Below are 20,190 nucleotides of genomic sequence, written 5' to 3'. Positions count from 1 at the left end.
AAACGTCCTGAAAGAAACTTGACAGAGGTTTTCACAACTTTGGCAACAATCTTAAAAATTGAAACAACATGACCCAAAGCCTGTTATGATGCTAGAAGAAACTTTACTAAATTACCAATTAAAAAGTATTTTTCAACAAACCATGCCAGAAGAAAGAGAGAATCCTCTCTCCCTCCTCTCTGTAGAAACACAAAATTACAAAAAAAAAAAAAAAAAATTAAAAGTTAAAAGTTGTTATATTGGAGAAGCAACCAAAGAAAATGTAGCCAACATATAGGATATTACAGAGGTATGTCAGACAGGCAATTAATAAAAATGTATGTACTTTTCTGGATTCTGTCACTTTTGAACTATTTGTCAGCTGCTGAAATCTTATCTGCTGTGATTTATTTTCCCATTACAAAGAAACCTTCCTGTTTATACCTGCGTTTGTTAGTTACTGGTACAGCACTGCCGTGTAACATACGGCCCCCAAACTCAGCGGCTCACAAGCATTTATTGGCACAGATCTGCAGATCAGCTGGAATGCAATGCTGCCGCTTTAGGCCACAGCAGTTGGGAGCTAGGCTATCTAGGCTGGGTCAGCTGTATGGCTTTGCTCCCTGTGCCCCTCATCTTCCTCCTGGGACCACTGTGCTAACCAGTGAATGCCCTCATGTTGATGACAAGGTACAAGGAAGCAAGACCCAGACTCAGAAGTAACATGCTGTTACTTCCACTCAATTCCATTGGCCAAAGCAAGTTACATAGCCAAGGCCAGAGTCAAGAAATATACTCTTTAGTGGCCCAAACTGCAAAGTCATGTGGCAAAAATGTAGACAAAACGAGGGGTGAAGTATTGGGTCCAGTAATGCAATCTCCTGTAGTACCTAATTTTGTACTTATAATTTTGCAGTCTTTTTCATAAGGAGCCCTCCTTACCACACACACACACACACACACACACACACACACACACACACAAAATTATATAAACCTCAGGCTTTCACAAAACCTGGATCTGTCCCTGCTGGTTACAGTCTTTAGGGTGACTGCTTTAATAACAAACACTGCAAATAAGAGCTTCATGAGTATTTTTTTCTGAGTTCGCAAGTTTATTATGAAAAACTCTGCAGTGCTCTTGTGCAATAAAACATCATTTTACAGGAAGGGGCAAAAACAGCTCTGTTCAAAACTACTCACCAGGTTCTGACAATAACGAAGAATAACATGGGGCTGAGATTTGAGAAGGGGACAAACTGAGCACAGGCAAGTCATAATTAAATTAAACGGTATCCCTGAAAAATAAACAGAACGGTTTCAAAACTCTCAAGTAGAGGGGAGGGCTTGGCATTTATTTTTTTAAATTTCATTAAGATCCAGTGATTGTTTTCTGCTACCCCTATGTACAGTCATGCTGAGTAAAGCTATAGCTAGATGGAAGTTACATTGTATTCACAAAGTGAATTTACATCTTATTATGTGCGGTCTCTCAAAGAAAGCAAAAGTAACTGCAAACACCATGTTGCTCCAGCACAAAATGAACTGGTTCATTCTAAAGTGATCACGGCTTGGTGATAAAAAGCTTTGTATTTTTATATGGCACAGCTTTTGGTCCATGTGAAAACAAATTATTTGAATGTTAACTATTTTCTTACACTTTGGAGTTACTGTTGCAGTTCCCATTTCCATTAAGTCAATATACAATTCACGGCAATCCTGTTCAAATTTAAAATTCCTTTTCCTTTTCCTTTTCTTTTTTCTTTTTGAGATGGATTTTTGGTCTTGTCTCCCAGGCTGGAGTACAATGGCAGGATCTCAGCTCACTGCAACCTCCACCTCCTGGGTTCAAGCGATTATCCTGCCTCAGCCTCCCCAGTAGCTACGATTACAGACGCATGTCACCATGCCCAGCTAATTTTTATATTTTTAGTAGAGATGGGGCCCCTTGTTGCCCAGGCTGGTCTCGAACTGCTAACCTCAGGTGATTCTCCCACCTTGGCCGCCCAAAGTGCTGAGATTACAGGTGTGAGCCACCACGCTCAGCTTAAAATTTCATTACAGGAAGTAATCTGGGGTACAATGAGTAACATGTGGCTTGCCTCCGTGAGGTGCTGGGTCAAACTGCAAAAATGAATATTTTAGAGTATTATCAAGTTCCATGATTGCAGTGTGGTTACCACAATGATAGCAATAGTTTGGAGTACTGAAGATAGCTACTACATTCCAGTCATGACACCAGTTATGTCCCACCGTCACCAGTTGGTGAGCTCTAGACACCAACCTGAGGCCATTGGCACGATTAAATGTCTCAGAAGTATCTTGCAAAAGTTGTATCCAGTTCCTCAAAGAAATACACCCCAGTCACCATGGTCATCTGGATCTGAGTATAGCAAGTCACCCACTGGACTCTCACGGGGGAATTTTCTGTAGGCAATTCAGTGTTCTGATGTGATGCAGTGTATCTCCAGATGGTGACAGGCCACCATGGAGACTGAAGAGCTGCCCATCCACCTAGGCAGTGAGAGGAAGATGGCCTGTAAAGGCCGGACACGGTGGCTAATGCCTGTAATCCCAGCGCTTTGGGAGACCAAGGCAGGTGGATCACTTATGCCCAGGAGTTCAAGACCAGCCTAAGCAACATGGTGAAAAACTCATCTCTACAAAAAAATACAAAAAATTAGCTGGGCATGGTGGTGCGTGCCTGTAGTCCCAGCTACCTGGGAGGCTGAAGTAGGAGGCTCACTTGGGCCAGGGAGATTGAAGCTGCAGTGAGCCAGGTCTGTGCCATTGCACTCCAATCTGGGTGACCCAGTCTTTGAAAAAAAAATCTGTAAAATATTTATAAACATTTCAATATTTTCTTAAACACTCATCATAGGAACCATAAACTTGTGTTGTCTGCCTGCTCTCATGGTCCCTTGGAAGAATGGTGAAGCATTCACGGTAAGAAACCTTAAGGGCTAGGAGCAACATAACTATTTCAATTAAATAATATACTCTGTCAATATAATCTCCTGTAAACAAGTAATTTGTGTCTGGTAATTTTCTATTATTTTTTTTTTGAGACAGGGTCTCGCTATATTGCCCAGGCTGGTCTCCAACTCCAGGGCTCAAGCAATTCACCTGCCTTGGCCTCTGAAAGTGCTAGGATTACAGGTGTGAGCCATCACATCCAGCCTGTATCTGATAATTTTCTTTTTTCTTTTCTTTTTTCTTTTTTTTTTTGAGACGGAGTCTCACTCCATCACCCAGGGTGGAGTGCAGTGGCACGCTCTAGGCTCACTGCAACCTCTGCCTCCCAGTTCAAGTGATTCACCTGCCTCAGCCTCCTGAGTAGCTGGGAAGCTAATTTTTTTTTTTTTTTTTTTTTTGAGACAGAGTCTCGTTGGTCGCCCAGGCAGTGGCGCGATCTCAGCTCACTGCAAGCTCCGCCTCCCGGGTTCAGGCCATTCTCCTGCCTCAGCCTCCCGAGTAGCTGGGACTACAGGCACCCGCCACCTCGCCCGGCTAATTTTTTGTATTTTTATAGAGACAGGATTTCACCGAGTTAGCCAGGCTGGTCTCCAACTCTGATCTCAAACGATCCACCCGCCTCAGCCTCCCAAAGCGCTAGGATTACAGGCATGAGCCATTGCGCCTGGCCATCTGGTAATTTTCTAAACAGTTCCATGAGATCATGAAATTGCGCACACTTATCTCCAGAGACAGTGACTGGACACCAAACCTCTTGCGCATTGGATTCTTCTGTTGGGATTTCTTTAGCCTCCTTGCAGAGGCTCTTGACCTGGGACTTGGATAGCTACTTTCACTGGTTCAGCTGCTTGATCCACTGGTCCAGCTCCTTGGAAAACACCTCATCCATGATGCCACCTGTCCGAGCTGGCTGCTGCACACGGGCCACATGTATCTGTGGCCACTGACAGTTGCTGGGTGCTGGTGCTGGCCCACAGACTCTCCACAGTGCTCGGCCAACAACTGCTGTGTCTCTTCCCTACTCACTCTGGCTGCACAGCTTGGTTCTCTGAAATGGTGAGAATTTCGAAATACTTGACACAACAAAGTTCAATTGAGTTCAAAGTCCACTTACATCATTTCGAGCAATTTTCATTCATTCACGCCAGAAAAGCAAGTACTGTTAGAGTCTTTCATTAAAATTTCAATTTCATTTTAAAATTTTGCTCAGGAATTTTGTGTAGCTGTTTCAAACACAAAATCTAAAAAATGATGTGCACAGAAGGAAGCTCAGATCTCTAAATAAAACTTTTGAAAAGATTTTATTTGGAAGTATTTACAAATTCAACATTTAATATCTTTGCTAATTGTTTTTCAAGGGGATCCCAGGCCCATGAAATTAGATGATTATAATTCTTGGTTTATGGCATATTCTTCTTTTTTGAGACAGAGTCTTTTACTATGTCACCCAGGCTGGAGTGCAGTGGTGCGATCTCAGCTCACTGCAACCTCTGCCTCCTGGGTTCAAGTGATTCTCCTGCCTCAGCCTCCCGAGTAGCTGGGATTACAGGCGCACGCCACCATGCCTGGCTAATTTTTTTTTTTTTGTATTTTTAGTAGAGATGGGGTTTCACTGTGTTGGCCAGGCTGTTCTCAAGCTCCTGACCTCAAGTGATCCACCTGCCTCGACCTCCCAAAGTGCTGGGATTACAGGCATGAGTCATCGCACCTGGGCAATGGCACGTTCATAACAGGTCCAGGGCCAGCATGGTGGCTCATGCCTGTAAGCCTGACACTTTAGGAGGCTGAGGCTGGAGGATGGCTTGAGCCCAGGAGTTCAGGACCAGCCTGGGCAACATACGGAGACCCTGTCTCTACAAAAAATAAAAACAAATTAGTTGGGTGTGTTGGCATGAGCCTATATTCCTGGCTGCTTGTGAGGCCCAGATGGAAGGATTGTTCAAACCCAGAAGTCCGAGGCTGAAGTGAGCTGTGGTCGTGCCAATGCACTCCAGCCTGGGTGACAAAGTGAGACCCTGTCTCTAGAAACACTTTGTCTCTGAAAAAGAAAAAGAAAAAAGAAAAGAAAAAAAAGAGGCCAGGCCTGGTAGTGGCTCATGCCTATAATTCCAGGACTTTGGGACACCAAGGTGGGAGGATCGCTTGAGGAGTTTGAGACCAGCCCAGGCAACACAGAGAGATCCTCACCTCTACAAAAAATAGAAAAAATTAGCTGGGTGTAGTGTCACAGGCCTGTAGACCCAGATAGCTTGAGCCTGGGAGGTTAAGGCTGCAGTGAGCCATGATTGTGCCACTGCTCTCCAGCCTGGGGGACAGAGCAAGACCACTTCTCAAAAACAAACAAATAATAATAATGTAACATCTCACCCCAAACCAAAGCTAGTACCTTGACTTTCTAGGTTCAAATAACTGTACATGCATCCGGGCAGCATGGATCCTGGACATTTTGCTTTTGTGGGCCTCTTCCTAAACACACATATACACGTGCACAAAAAATATATGTATAGCACACGTGTACAAAAATATATATGTATACGTATATTTTATGATTGCATTGGTAATAAAGAATATGTTGTTATATAGTAAAACATTTTCTTTGACCTAAAAAGTTCATTAGTTTCTTTTGATTAAAAAGATAATAATAACGGCCAGGGGCGGTGGCTCACTTCTGTAATCCCAGCACTTTGGGAGGCTGAGGCGGGTGGATCATGAGCTCAGGAGTTCAAGACCAGCCTGGGCAACACAGCAAGGCCCCCGTCTTTACAAAAAATACAAAAATTAAAAATTAGTCAGGCATGGTGGCGTATGCCTATAGTTCCAGCTACGCAGGAGGCTGAGGCACGAGAATCGCTTGAACTGGGAGGTGGAGGTTGCAGTGAGCTAAGATAACATGACTGCACTCCAAACTGGGCAACAGAGTGAGACTCTGTCTCAAAAAACACAACAAAACAAAACAAAAAACACATTCTTATGGACCCCTAAAAGTATTGTGGGCCCTAGGCACGGTGCCTATGGTGCTTCATGGATGAGTCAGCCTTCCTTCCCTGGCGCCAGGTCCCCATCAGCCTGGGTCCTGCGCTAACCATTCTCATTTTCCTTGTTATAATTTCTTGCAAGGATATATATTCCTTAAGAGTACATTTTTGATTATAGCACAACTTACATGTTTCAAATGGACAAAAATTAGTATCATTTACAGTATCTTAAGATAAATTTCCTTTGAATGAGCTTCTTTTCCTGTACTTTGAGGTCTACAAGATGTATCTAGAAAATTTACTACTGTGGAAAATGAAGCCGTTTAAAGCAAACTTCAGGGGCTCGAAGGAAAAGGGCCTGTGGTTTTTCTTTTGGATAATTGCTGTAATGCTGTCCTTCAGGCAGCTGAGGGAATTTCATGTTTTCACTAGACTTCATTAGACACTGAAGCTCTTGCAGGATAACTTTGATGTTACATGGATTCTGTCATTTTGCTAGCACTAATAAGGTTCTTGGTCCACCACTCCATTAGAACTACTAACTCCATTCTTATTAATTTTTGTTACAAGCCTTACAAAGGGAGGTGCTGTGGAGTATTTAGGTCCATATTCTGTTGTTATAGCTGCATATTCTGTTTTCATAAATTGACTACCATCTTGTGTTGCTGTTGCTCGAAGGCTCAAAATAGTATTTTTAATGTTAGTCATTTTTAACTTCACGAAATAATATAATCTTTCTTTTTTTTTTTTTTTTGTCAGAGACACAGTCTTGCTCTGTCGCCCAGGCTGGAGTGCAGTGGCACGATCTTGGCTCACTGGAACCTCCGCCTCCCAGATTCGAGCAATTCTCCTGCCTCAGCCTCCCGAGTAGCTGGGATTACAGGTGCCCACCACCGTGCCTGGCTAATTTTTCGTATTTTTAGTAGAGATGGGGCTTCACCATGTTGTCCAGGCTGGTCTCCAACTCCTCACCTTGTGATCCGCCCACCTCAGCCTCCCAAGTGCTGGGATTACAGGCATGAGCCACTGTGCCTGGCCTATAATCTTTTGAGATCTACTTTTCTCGCTTACTATCAGATTGGCAAGATTAATTCATATCTGAGGCATGTCTCTGTAGTTCATTCATCTTGATTGCTGTCTATTGTGTACCATACATGAGCGTATCAAGGTCTATTCATCACTCTCCCATCGCATTTGCCATAGGGTGTGTTTTCATCCCTTCCTATAGAAAAAAAACAACCCCAATACTTCAATGGCTTATTGTACCAAACATTTATTTCTAGTTCTTATTCTGTAAGGCCAAGAGTCAGCTGCAGCTCTGCTAGGAAAAGGTCTTTTTCCAACAAAGAGGCCTAGCAAGGTGAAGAGGGAATTAATAATTATGAGCAAATGCAACGAATCCCCGGTGGTTTCCAGTTTTACTGCATGGACAGCGTAGCTAGGGTAAAACTGCTGGGTCATAAGCTATAAGAATGTTTGGTTTTAGAAGACTATGCCAGACTTTTCCATAATGGTATCACCAATTTAAATTCCCACCAGCAACATGCAAGAGATCCTGGAGCTCTACATCCTTCCAACACTCCATATTGTCAAACTTTAAACTGTTGCAAATTGAAGGGATGTAAAATGGTGTTTCACTGAGCCTCGGTTTGCATTTTCCTGATCACTAACAATGTTTGACATCTCTTTAAACTTACTGGCTGTATGTGTTTCTTCTTCTCTTAAATGCCTGCTCGGCTGGGCGCGGTGGCTGACACCTGTAATCCCAGCACTTTGGGAGGCTGAGGGAGGCAGATCACTGAGGTCGGGAGCTCGAGATCAGCCTGACCAACATGAAGAAACTCCGTCTCTACTAAAAATACAAAAACTTAGCCAGGCGTGGTGGCACATGTCTGTAATCCCAGCTACTCGGGAGGTTGAGGCAGGAGAATCACTTGAACCCCAGAGATGGAGGTTGTGGTGAGCCGAGATCATGCCATTGCACTCCAGCCTGGGCAACAAGAGCGAAACTCTGTCTCAAAACAAAAAACAAACAAAAAACGCCTGCTTATACCTTTTGTGTCCACTTTTCTTTCTTACTGAATTGTAGAAGTTTTGTTTTGCTTTGTTTTTTTAAGGGACTTGCTGTGTCCCCTAGACTAGAGTGCAGTGGTACGATCGTGGCTCACTGTAGCCTCAACCTCCCTGGGCTCAGGTGATCCTCCCACCTCAGCCTCCCGAGTTGCTGGGACCACAGGCACACCACTTATATTTTCTACTAAGAGTTTTAAAGTTTTATTTTTGAAATTTAGGTCCTTAACCAACTAGTGCGGATCTTTGTTTATGCTGTGAAGTAATTTTTCCAGCTCTGTTTATTGGCCCATCCTCCCTTTCTTCACTGTGATGTGCCACCCCTGCCGCATATACATACCATATATATGTGGAACTGATTCTGGTCTCTCTACTCTTTCTCAGGGGTTAACGTGTCTGTCCCTGTGTGGATACCATGCTGTCTTAATGGCTGTAGCTTCATCGTGAGTCCTGATTCCTGGCAGGGATGAGGAACCCCGCCCCACCCCACCCCCGCTACTCTGCCCAGTAACACAGAGAAGCACCCTGTGCTGGCTTTGCTCCTTCCAAATAAGTGGCCTCAGGCATACTGTCTATTTCCCTTTTGAATCTTGGTATTCTTGTGCGTAAACCGGGGAATAATGATTCTACCTCATAAGAATGTTCTGAGGATCCAATAAGACTGTATGTAAATAAAGCTTCTGGCACAGCGCCTGTTTGTTGCACCTGCATGTTTGTGAAATGGGGCCCAGAGACGTTCAATGACGTGCTCAAGGTCACAGGACCAGACCCATTCCATGCTGTCTTCTCACTGCTGAGCTTCAAAGACCATTTCCAGATAAGTTAGCTTCTCAGAGTCTTTCTTCCATTTTCTTCCCTTCCAGAAAAAAACAAAGGACAGAAAGAAAGAAAGAAAGAAAGAAAGAAAGAAAGAAAGAAAGAAAGAAAGAAAGAAAGAAAGAAAGAAAGAAAGAAAGAAAGAAGAAAGAAAGATGAAAGAAAGAGAGAGAAAGAGAAAGAAAGAAAGATGAAAGAAAGATGAAAGAAAGAAAGAAAGAAAGAAAGAAAGAAAGAAAGAAAGAAAGAAAGAAAGAAAGAAAGAAAGAAAGAAAGAGGTCTATTTCCAAAAGCTCACAGCATACCACAGTTCCCAATGACTGCATCTTTTTTGGCTTTTTCTTATCTAATGGGAACAGAATGAACTGGATCAGGGTTTCTCTAACAACGTTGGAGAGGAAGTCAGGTTTATTTAAAATTTAACTTCTTTTGGCTCTGTTACCACTGGCCTTGGCTGAGCCATGGCTCGAGGGCATCCGAAAGCAATGAGATCTGGGCATGGTTTCCAGGAGAGTCCCTGGGAGCAACAGTGAAGTGTCCCTGAACTTGTCATCATGGAAATTACGGTGGCCTTGAGGGTTAATCACTGAAGTCAGCATGTAAAGCTGGGTCTGCGTCTGTGTTGCTCCCTCTGTCTCTGCAGATCCCACACAGCCAAGACACAGAGCAGGTGCTCAGTGTGGAATAAACAAAGGAAAGTGGGCAGAAAGATTTACAGTCACCTTGAGGAGACGGTTTGACCTCATTGTAGAGACATTAACAGAGCCAAAGAAAGGGTGTGCAGCTTCTCAGGAGATTTGTTGCTATTATAGTAAGAAAGGTTTGGAAAAGAGTGTGAGCATCTTAAAAGTTACAATAATTAAAGCGTGTTAGCTCAGAAACTGAAGACAAAGAAGTAGAGTGGAATTGAATTCACAAATAGACCTAAACACATAAGAAAATCTGGTGTACGATAAGGGTGGCATTTCACATATGTAGGGGGAAACTACATGTTGATGAGCCTTCTGGAAAAAAGCCCAACTGAATCTCTAACTTACTGCATGCACTGAAATAAATTCCAGATGGATTAAGTATGCATAGGTAAAAAACAAAACCATAAACATGCTAGAAGAAAATATCAGAGAATGTTTTCCTAATCATGGAGTGGAGAAAATCTTTCTAAAATATGACACAAATCCCAGAAGTTTTCAAGGAAAAGATGGTCAGGCTGGGCGTGGTAGCTCACGTCTGTAATCCCAGCACTTTGGGAGGCTGAGGCTAGTGGATCACCTGAGTTCGGGAGTTCGAGACCAGCCTGACCAACATGGAGAAACCCTGTTTCTACTAAAAATACAAAAATTAGCCTGGTGTGGTGGTACATGCCTGTCATCCCAGCTACTCAGGAGGCTGAGGCAGGCAGGAGAATCCCTTGAACCAGGGAGGCGGAAGTTGCAGTGAGCAGAGATCGCGCCATTACACTCTAGTCTGGGCAACACGAGTGAAACTCCATCTCAAAAAAAAAAAAAAAAAAGAAGATGGACAGATCTTACTACATAAATATTTTAAAACTTATGTAGGGGGAAAAAACATATGCAAGGCAAATGACAAACACTAAACTATAAAAAGTATTGATTTGCTTTCCACATGGCAGATGATATGCAAAGACTTCCTACAAATCAACTTAAAAAAAAAAAAGTACAGGCCAGGAACAGTTGCTGACGCTTGTAATCCCAGCACTTTGGGAGGCCAAGGCACGCAGATCACAAGGTCAGGAGTTCGAGACCAGCCTGGCCAATATGGTGAAACCTTGTCTCTACTGAAGATACAAAAAATTAGCCGGGTGTGGTGGCATGCATCTGTGACCGCAGCTACTTGGAAGGGTGAGGCAGGAGAATCACTTGACCTGGGAGGTGGAGGTTGCAGTGAGCCGAGATCGCGCCATTGTGCTCCAGGCTGGGCAACAGGGTGAGACGCTGCCTCAAAATAATAATAATAATAATAATAATAATAATTAATTATATTTAAAAATTTAAAAAGTACAAAGGAAGGAAGAAAACCATGAGTAAGAAAAATACGACCAGGCGTGGTGGCTCACACCTGTAATCCCAACACTTACAGAGGCCTAGGCGGGCAGATCAATAGAGGTCAGTAGTTCAAGACCAGCATAGGCAACATGGTGAAACCCTGTCTCTACCAAAAATACAAAAATTAGCCAGGCATGGTGGTGGGTGCCTGTAGTTCCAGCTGCTTGGGAGGCTGAGGCAGGGGAATCGCTTGACCCTGGGAGGAGGAAGTTGCAGTAAGCCAAGATCACACCACTGCACTCCAGCCTGGGCAATAGAGTGAGACTGTCTCAAAAAAAGAAAAGAAAAATAGACAAATGACATGGGAAAATACACTTTATAGAAGATGACATTCAAATGGCCAATCAACTCAGGAAGAGATGTTTGACTCTACAGAAATCCAAATGAAAACAACAATGGAATAATATATTTCATGTATGTATCAGACTCTGCAAAAATCAAAAGGCACCCAGTGCTGGGGAGAGTGTCAGTTGGTCTCTCATCAGTCCTGGGGCAAATGCAAATTTCAACATTATTTTTGGAAAGAAATTCATCTATTTCATCAGAACTTTATATTCATGTGCCCTTTGATCAAATCCATTCCACCTTTGAGAATTTATTTTATTGAAATAATGGCAAAAGTGAGCAAAGATAAATATATAGGGGTTCTTTGCATCATTGTTTATAATAACAAAAGACAGGAATCGCATGTGTATCACCAGAGAATTGGGTACTTCATGGTATGTCCATACTATACAGCTGATAAAAAGAATGAGGGAGATCCATCTACACCTGCCAATGTGGAAAGATGTGCCCGTCTTAGTGCTCTGTTTGGAAGACAAAGCGATTTGAATAACATATATTATATATCTATAAGATGTATTATTATATAGATAACATGTTATAACAGGTATTTTTATATGTTTATTATTACACATACATACATACATATATATATATATATATATATTTTGAGACAAAGTCTTGCTCTAACCCCCAGGGTGGAGTGTAGTGGCACGATCTCGGCTCACTGCAACCTCCATCTCCCAGGTTCAAGCGATTCTCATGCCTCAGGCTCCCAAGTAGCTGGGATTACAGACGCCCACTACCATGCCCAGCTTATTTTTTGTATTTTTAGCAGAGACGGGGTTTGATGGCATTTCACTATGTTGGCTAGGCTGGTCTCAAACTCCTGACCTCAGGTGATCCACCCATCTCAGCCTCCCAAAGTGCTGGGATTACAGGTGTGAGCCACCACTCCCAGCCTAATATTTCATTATATTTTTACTTATATTTTGAAAATTATCTATTGGCCAGGCGCAATGGCTCATGCCTGTAATCCCAGCACTTTGGGAGGCCAAGGGGGGTAGATCACCTGAGGTCAGGAGTTCTAAGACCAGCCTGGCCAACATGGCAAAACCCCATCTCTACTAAAAATACAAAAATTAGCTGGGCATGGTGGCACACGCCTGTAATCCCAGCTACTCGGGAGGCTGAGGAATGAGAATGGTTTGAACCTGGGAGGTGGAGGTTGCAGTGAGCTGAGATCACGCCATTGGACTCCAGCCTGGGTGAAAAGAGTGAAACTCCGTCTCAAAAAATAAAAAAAAGAAAGAAAATAATCTCTCTAGCTCTTTCCACATATATTTGTATATAAAAACACATACACATATGTATCTATATGATTATAATATGTATTATGTATACCTGGAAATTAACATACTAAAGTGCTGACAGTGAGATAGATTGAAGGCAAAGATTGAAATTCATTTTATTTCTCTATCACTGAAATTTTTTCATTGAGCACATTACTACTTTTGTAACAGTGTTAAAGAACATCTTTATTCAAAATTATTTTAAGGTCAAGGCAGGCAGATCACTTGAGGTCAGGAGTTTGAGACCAGTCTGGCCAACATGGTGAAACCCCATCTCTACTAAAAATACAAAAATTAGCTGGGCATGGTGGTGCACGCCTATAATCCCAGCTACTCAGGAGGCTGAGGCAGAATTGCTTGAACCCGGGAGGCAGAAGTTGCAGTGAACCAAGCTCCCACGACTGCACTCCAGCCTGAGCAGTAGAGCAAGACTTTGTGTCAAAAAAAAAAAAAATTATTTTAATTGATGTTATGCTTACTAAAAGTCGGTCTGGAAGGACAGATGACTCCCAGACTGCTAACAAATAGGGTTTTCTCCTGGGCCACGTTTCCCTCCTCTGGCTGTTAAAGGTTTCCCACCAAGACTCCTGACTTCCTTTCAGAGCCAAGAGAGCCAAAGGGGCCCTTGGGTTGCCCAGGGCTCTTTGGGGCGTAGTAAATAGGCCCTAAATGCAGTGCAAGCCCACGCTTAACAATGAAGCTACCCTATCCAGCAGCCTTTTCACAGAGTGCGGGAATAGCAACCTCGCCTTCCCACACCATACTGTGAGCTTCCCTAGGGCAGACACCAGGGCTCACTGTTGTCTGTATTCCTAGGAGCCAGCACAGATAATGTTACTCGAACTAATTTATTAACACAAACACAGACTAACACAACTCGCCCACCAGGCAGATGGCAAAGCCTGGCTATAAAACTGGCACAAGGAAGAGAGAAAATTGATTAGCCATGAGTCACCAATGGCAGGAAAGCATGAAGGAGAAAAGGCAGATACACAAAGTCTGTCTACCAGCTGGTCCCTTTTAAAAAAGGGAGGAGGCAGACAGTGCCCCCTACAGGGCTAATGGAAATGGCGTCTGCCCTTTTTAGGAAGGAGGGCAGAGGTAGGTAGGGATGGAGGGGTAGGGAGGTGGGTGCGGGCTATGCTGTATTCTATCCTGCAACGCCAGTGAGTGAGACTGTAGATCGTGTTGCCACTGATGGCATCTGGTGGAAACGGCGTTTGTGGTGGAGATAACTTAATAATGTAGCATGTGCGGCACTGTGCTACAGCCCAGAAGAAATGGAAAGAATGGCAAGAAGTTCTTGTTCGACCCTGTGTCCCCAGCACCAGGGGCCTGGCACAGAGCAGGGGCTCACTAGAAGCTTGAGAAGGAAGGAATTCAGGGAGTGAGGTAAGGAGGGAGGATAAAGGGAGGAGATAGGGAAAATGACAGAAGGACCAAGGAGCTCCTTCCTTCCTTCCTTCCTTTCTTTCTTTCTCTTTTTTTTCCTTCCTTCCTTCCTTCCTTCCTTCCTTCCTTCCTTCCTTCCTTCCTTCCTTCCTTCCTCCCTCCCTCCCTCCCTCCCTCCCTCCCTCCCTCCCTCCCTCTCTTTCTTTCTTTCTTTCTTTCTTTCTTTCTTTCTTTCTTTCTTTCTTTCTTTCTTTCTTTCTTTCTTTCTTTTTTTTTGAGACAGGGTCTTGCTCTGTCACCTAGGCTGGAGTTTAGTGGTGTGATCATGGCTCATAGCAGCCTCTACCTCCTGGGTTCAAGCAATCCTGCTGCCTCAGCCTCCCAAGTAACTAGAACTACAGGTGTGTGCCACCACACCCAGCTAATTTTTAAAAAATAATTTTGTAGAACCATGGAATACTATGCAGCCATAAAAAAGAATGAGATCAGCTGGGTATGGTGGCTCATGCCTGTACTCCCAGCACTTTGGGAGGCCGAGGCAGGCAAATCACAAAGTCAGGAGTTCGAGACCAGCCTAGCCAATATGGTGAAACCCTGTCACTACCAAAAATATGGGAAATTAGCTGGGTGTAGTGGCAGGCTCCTGTAATCCCAGCTACTTGGGAGGCTGAGGCAGGAGAATCACTTTAACCTGGGAGGCAGAGGTTGCAGTGAGCTGAGATCATGCCACTGCACTCCAGCCTAGGCGAAAAGTGAGACTCCATCTCAAAAATTAAATAAATAAATAATAAAATCATGTCCTTTGCATGGACATGGATGGAACTCAAAGCCATTATCCTCAGCAAACTAATGCAGAAACAGCAAACCAAATACTGTATGTTCTCACTTACAAGTGGGAACTGAATTATGTTAACACATAGACACATGGTAGGGGGGCAAAAGCACACACTAGGACCTGTCGGAGGGTAGGAGGTGGAAGAAGGGAGAGCATCGGGAAGAATAGCTAATGGATGTTGGACTTAATACATGAGTGATGGGATGATCTGTGCAGCAAACCACTGTGGCACACGTTTACCTACATAACAAATCTGCACATGCTGCACATGTATCCCCGAACTTAAAATAAGTGTTGGAAATTTGTTTAAAAAAAAAGAAAAGAAAAGAAGAAATCTTTTGGCCGGGCGCGGTGGCTCACGCCTGTAATCCCAGCACTTTGGGAGGCCGAGGCGGGCGGATCACAAGGTCAGGAGATCGAGACCACGGTGAAACCCCGTCTCTACTAAAAATACAAAAAATTAGCCGGGCGCGGTTGTGGGCGCCTGTAGTCCCAGCTACTCGGGAGGCTGAGGCAGGAGAATGGCGTGAACCCGGGAGGCGGAGCTTGCAGTGAGCCGAGATCGCGCCACTGCACTACAGCCTGGGCTGGGCGACAGAGCGAGACTCCGTCTCAAAAAAAAAAAAAAAAAAAAAAAAAAAAAGAAGAAATCTTTTGTAGAAACAGGGTCTCACTATGTTGCTCAAGCTGGTCTTGAACTCCTGAGCTCAAGCAATCCTCTTGTCTTGGCCTCCCAAAATGCTGGCATTATAGGCGTGAGCCACCGTGTCTGGCTGAGGAAGGTCTTTCCTAGTTTTATGACATGAGGGGATCCTTTGAGGGGGTTCCTGGAAGGCTGCCTCCACTTCACTGCCCCTCCTTGGGCTTCCGCATTCTTATCTGTATATTGAGTATGGCAAAAGGAGAGATAAAAGGTTGGACTAGCTTAGTGATTCTGACCTGGAGTCCCAGAACCCTAGAGAATTCTCAAGATAGAATGGGTACCATGAACTATATTAGGACTTCTAAATGCATAACAAGAATGCATAAGCATTTACTTAGGATAAAACTGTATGTGCTGACAGGCCAGGTATCTTTCTATCGGGCTGGAACTCCATCACTCCCAAGGAACAGGGAAGCGTTTGAATCAAGTCCACTTTACAGGAAGACGGGCCAGGGTTAGACCACAGTCAGTCATGTGCCTTTAAGCAAGTGACTTAACCTCTTTTGAGTGTCAGTTTTCTCCTAAGTAAAATGGGGGTGATAAGACCCTACTCAGAGGTTTCTAGTGGTGATTGAATGAGCTAGTACATGTAAAGCACTTGGCACGGAGGCTGGCCCAGAGTCAGCCCTCCGCAAATGGTAGTTGCTATAATGATTAATGCAGAAGAGGGAGTCTGAACATCTCATGCTAATCAAAAACTCTGATAGGAGCTATATATATATATATAGATTCATAAATAGTAGGAAATAAGTGAATGATTAATTATTTAAGGCAGCTTGTTTGGAAGATGATGTCTTTTTTCAAATAGGGATGGAGTCTCGCTCTGTTGCCCAGGCTGCAGCCTCGACCTCCTGAGCTCAAGCAATCCTCCCACCTCAGCCTTCTGAGTATCTGGAGTACAAGTGCAAGCCACCACGCCCAGCTAATTTTTTTTTTTAATTTTTGTTTTTTATAGAGACAGGGTCTCACTAGATTGCCCAGGCTAGCAACATCTTTTAAAACATGAGACCTCTTGGATAGGAGAGTATTTAAGGTCAACTAAAAACAACAAATAAAAAATCTAAAAAGAAGAAAACGTGAGACCATATTTAGAAGTCACAAGAGCGAACTTTGTGGGACAAACACTGAGCCCCTCTGTGTCAGGCCCCTTCGAGCTGGAGTTCAATAAGAGACTAAGCTCTCCTTCTGGGTCTTGGCGCAGTTCTCTCTTTTTGAACTGCTTGATTGACTGATTGAGACAGGATCTCACTCTGTTAGCCCAGGTTGGAGTGCAGTGGCAAGAATATGATTCACTGCAGCCTCAACTTCCTGAGCTCAAGCAATCCTCCCAACTGAGCCTCCAGAGTAGCTGGGACCACAGACGCCAGCCACCATGCCAGGCTAATTTAAAAAAAAAAAAAAAAAAAAAATTTTATTTTTTTTTAAGAGTCGGGGCCTTGCCATGTTGCCCATTCTGGTCTCAAACTTCTGGGTTCAAGCGATCCTCCCACCTTGGCCTTCCAAAGTGCTGGGATTGCAGGTGTGAGCCACTGCACCCAGACTGTTCTGTCTTTTTGGAATGACTTTCTCTCCCTTTTTTATCTGGTTGACTCCTAGACACTGCCTCCAGGAAGCCTTCTGTGCTTGGCCCTTGACTCCCTTGAGTCAGTGCCTTTCCACAGCTTGCTGGATCAGTCCTTTGAAGGCACTTGCTATAGTGTGCAGTGCTTTCTTAGACCAGCAACTCTCACCCTTGACATCATCAGAATCACCACAGGGGCTTGTTAGAACAGAGATTGCTGGCCACGGGCCCCAGAGTGTCTGATTCAGCAGGTCTGCAGTGGGTCCTGAGAATGTGTGCTTCTACACATTCACAGGAGATGCCAGGCCTCCTGGCCCGGGGAACACACTTTGAACCACTGGCTTAGACCACATGCTCTAGGACAGCAGGGATCTTGCCTATTTGTTCCCCACTGCACCTCCAGCAGCACCTCACAGTCTCAGCCATTACATGGAAAGACAAAGTCAAATAACAAGACGTAATGTACAAGATTTCCCAAGGCCTGTGTGCTGAGCCCACAGGTCGCGCCCGGGCTGGAGGTGTGAACTGTCTCTGAGAGGGCCATGTGAGTGCCCAGCGGGAGCAGTCCGGGAATGGCAGGAGGGCCGTGTTCTGGGTCAGAGCGCCCTCTGGTGCCAACATCTCAGCTCTGCACCTGGAGCTGAAATTGGACGGGTGACATCAAGGGAGACCTCAACCGACCTCCTAGCCCCTGGTTTTCCCCTCTCAACCTCGTCCATGTCACCATCAGGAGTAACTTGCTAAAACCCAGCTCTGACCCTACTCGCCTTTGCGCCTCTCCCAGCTTAAGCCCCGCACTTGGCTCTCCACTGCCCTCTGGACAAACCTCAGTATTCAAGGTCCTTGGCTGTCCTCTGGTGACTCTCTGCTTTCTGTCCTGCAGTATCCTGTGGCTCTCCTCAGGCACTGTTTAATTTGTCCATACCAGACAGGTCATGGACTTTATGCCTTCCTACAAGCTATTGCTAACAGGACTGCAACCCCACCTTCTCCTCCGGAGAAACTGATCCTTTTTAATGTCAAATATGGCCTCTTCCATGAAGCCTTCCTGGATTCTCCTAGGCAAAAGTGATTGTTTCTTCCTTTGTGTCTGTATAGCCTAGTGCACAGGCCACTATGGAGTGGGGTCTGGGTCCTCCTTGAGACCATGAGCTCCCTCGGGCTCCTGACTCAGCTTTGGTGTATCAATAAATGCTGGAATCTACAAAGCTGTTTTCCTTCTTCAAAGCTAAAACCCACTGTCTACTACCTAAGTCTGCATAGCTCCTTAGATATTCAATAATTTATTCAACCAGCAAATATACCTGAGGCCTTTCTTTTTTCTTTTTTCTTTTTTTTTTTTTTTTTTTGATAGAGTTTGAGCCCAGGCTGGAGTGCAGTGGCATGATCTCAGCTCACCACAACTTCCGCCTCCCAGGTTCAAGCGATTCTTCTGCCTCAGCCTCTCGTGTAGCTGGGATTACAGGCATGTGCCACCATGCCTGGCTAATTTTGTATTTTTAGTAGAGACAGGGTTTCTCCATGTTGGTCAGGCTGGTCTCAAACTCCTGACCTCAGGTGATCCCCCCACTTGGGCCTCCCAAAGTGCTGGGATTACAGGTGTGAGCCACCACGCCCAGTCAAGGCCTTTCTTCTGGAAGGCATTAGTCAATCCCAGTGAGGGGGATACAGAGGAGAATAAAACAAGATGAAGTTCCTGGCCTCTGAGCTTACCTTATGGTAGGAGAGAATGACAATAAACAAAACACTGTGTATTAAATACTGTTAAGCCATGCTAAATGGCATAGAGAAATTAAGCAGGGTAAAGGATAGAAGTTGATGGAGTGGTTCTATTTTAGGCAGTGTGGTTAAGAAAATACACACTGATGGCCGGACGTGGTGGCTCACGCCTATCATCCCAGCACTTTGGGAGGCTGAGGCGGGTGAATCATGAGGTCAAGAGTTTGGGACCAGCCTGGGCAACATGGTGAAACCCCTTCTCTACTAAAAATACAAAAATAAGCTGGGCATGGTGGCACACACCTGTAATCCCAGCTACTCAGGAGGCTGAGGCAGGAGAATCACATGAACCCAGGAGGTGGAGGTTGCAGTGAACCAGGATAGCATCACTACACTCCAGCCTGGGCAACAGATGAAGATTCGTCTAAAAAAAAAAAAAAGGGAAAAAAGAAAATACTCACTGATGAGGTAGCATTTGAGCAAAGACACAAAGTGCAGATGTGAACCGTGCGTGTGTCTGGGGGGAGGTATTCCTGCAGCGTGCAAAGGCCCTGTGATAGGAACGTGCTTAGCATGCTCTAGAAACTGCAAGTTGGCTGGTGTTTTAGGTCAGGGGATCCGGAAGCAGACTCTGAGAGGATTCCTGTATAAGTGATTCATTAGTGCTCCCTTAGGCATAGGGTGGGGAATAACCAGCAAGGGTGTAGGGGAAGCAGGGCAGGGAAGAGGAGGAAACCAAGCAAGCGTGTGATTTCATGCAAAATCCAGAGGAAGGTAGTCTCAGCCTGATCCTACGGGGGAGGGGCGGAGCGGGGTAAGGTAGAGTGGGGTAGGAAGGGGAGCGCTGGCACATAAGTTACACCTCAGTGTTTGTTCCAACCTAAGGCAAGGTTGCTGAGACTTTCAAACTCTCCTCCCATCAACACCTGGCTAGGGTCATCCCAGGGAACTTTTTCAAGTAAATTCTCAGGCACTTCCTCTGGGCAAAGTGGGCTCCAGTAGGGCCCTATCCAAAGAGCCATAGGTACTAGGTGCTAGGTGTTGGGTACTAAGTACTAAGTGTTAAGAGAAAAAGCTTAGCAAAGTTGGGGGCACACACAACATGGAGGAAAAGGGGATCTTAAAAGGATCTGGGTAAAATGCTAACAGTACCTGTGAAAGTCAGTGAGGTTGAAGAACAGAAGTTAGAGTAGAATCATAAGAGAAGAGATAGTCAGCTGAGGCCAGATCAGGTAAACCAATATCTGATTTCACTCAAATAGGCAATGTGCTGAGCTAAAAAATCTACAGCTCTCCTTGCATCTAGGGGTGGATGCAGTTCCACACACTCAGATGTCAATAAAAGTCAGCTGGAGGCATCTGAGAAAGCATTGATTTCCTGATAGAGGCACCACATTTTTCTCCTCGCCACTTCCTTCTTTTTGCCTGGAATGTGAACCCGACGCTGGGGGTAAAGCAGTCATCTTG

General features: G+C 44.6%; 2 pseudogenes; both read right to left on the bottom strand.

Annotated features, from left to right (window-relative positions):
* Positions 1-1,952: 1,952 nt before the first annotated feature.
* Positions 1,953-3,844, bottom strand: LOC105494823 (serine/threonine-protein phosphatase 2A catalytic subunit alpha isoform-like; annotated as a pseudogene).
* Positions 3,845-6,231: 2,387 nt separating this feature from the next.
* On the bottom strand, positions 6,232-9,279 carry LOC105495223 (ubiquitin-conjugating enzyme E2 variant 1-like; annotated as a pseudogene).
* Between the last annotated feature and the right edge of the window lie 10,911 nt (positions 9,280-20,190).

The sequence above is a fragment of the Macaca nemestrina genome, chromosome 1 (genome assembly GCF_043159975.1).
Source record: "Macaca nemestrina isolate mMacNem1 chromosome 1, mMacNem.hap1, whole genome shotgun sequence".
NCBI classification, from domain to species: domain Eukaryota; kingdom Metazoa; phylum Chordata; class Mammalia; order Primates; family Cercopithecidae; genus Macaca; species Macaca nemestrina.
The sequence above is the reverse complement of the archived record's forward strand: the minus strand, read 5'-3'. Positions and strand labels throughout refer to the sequence as shown.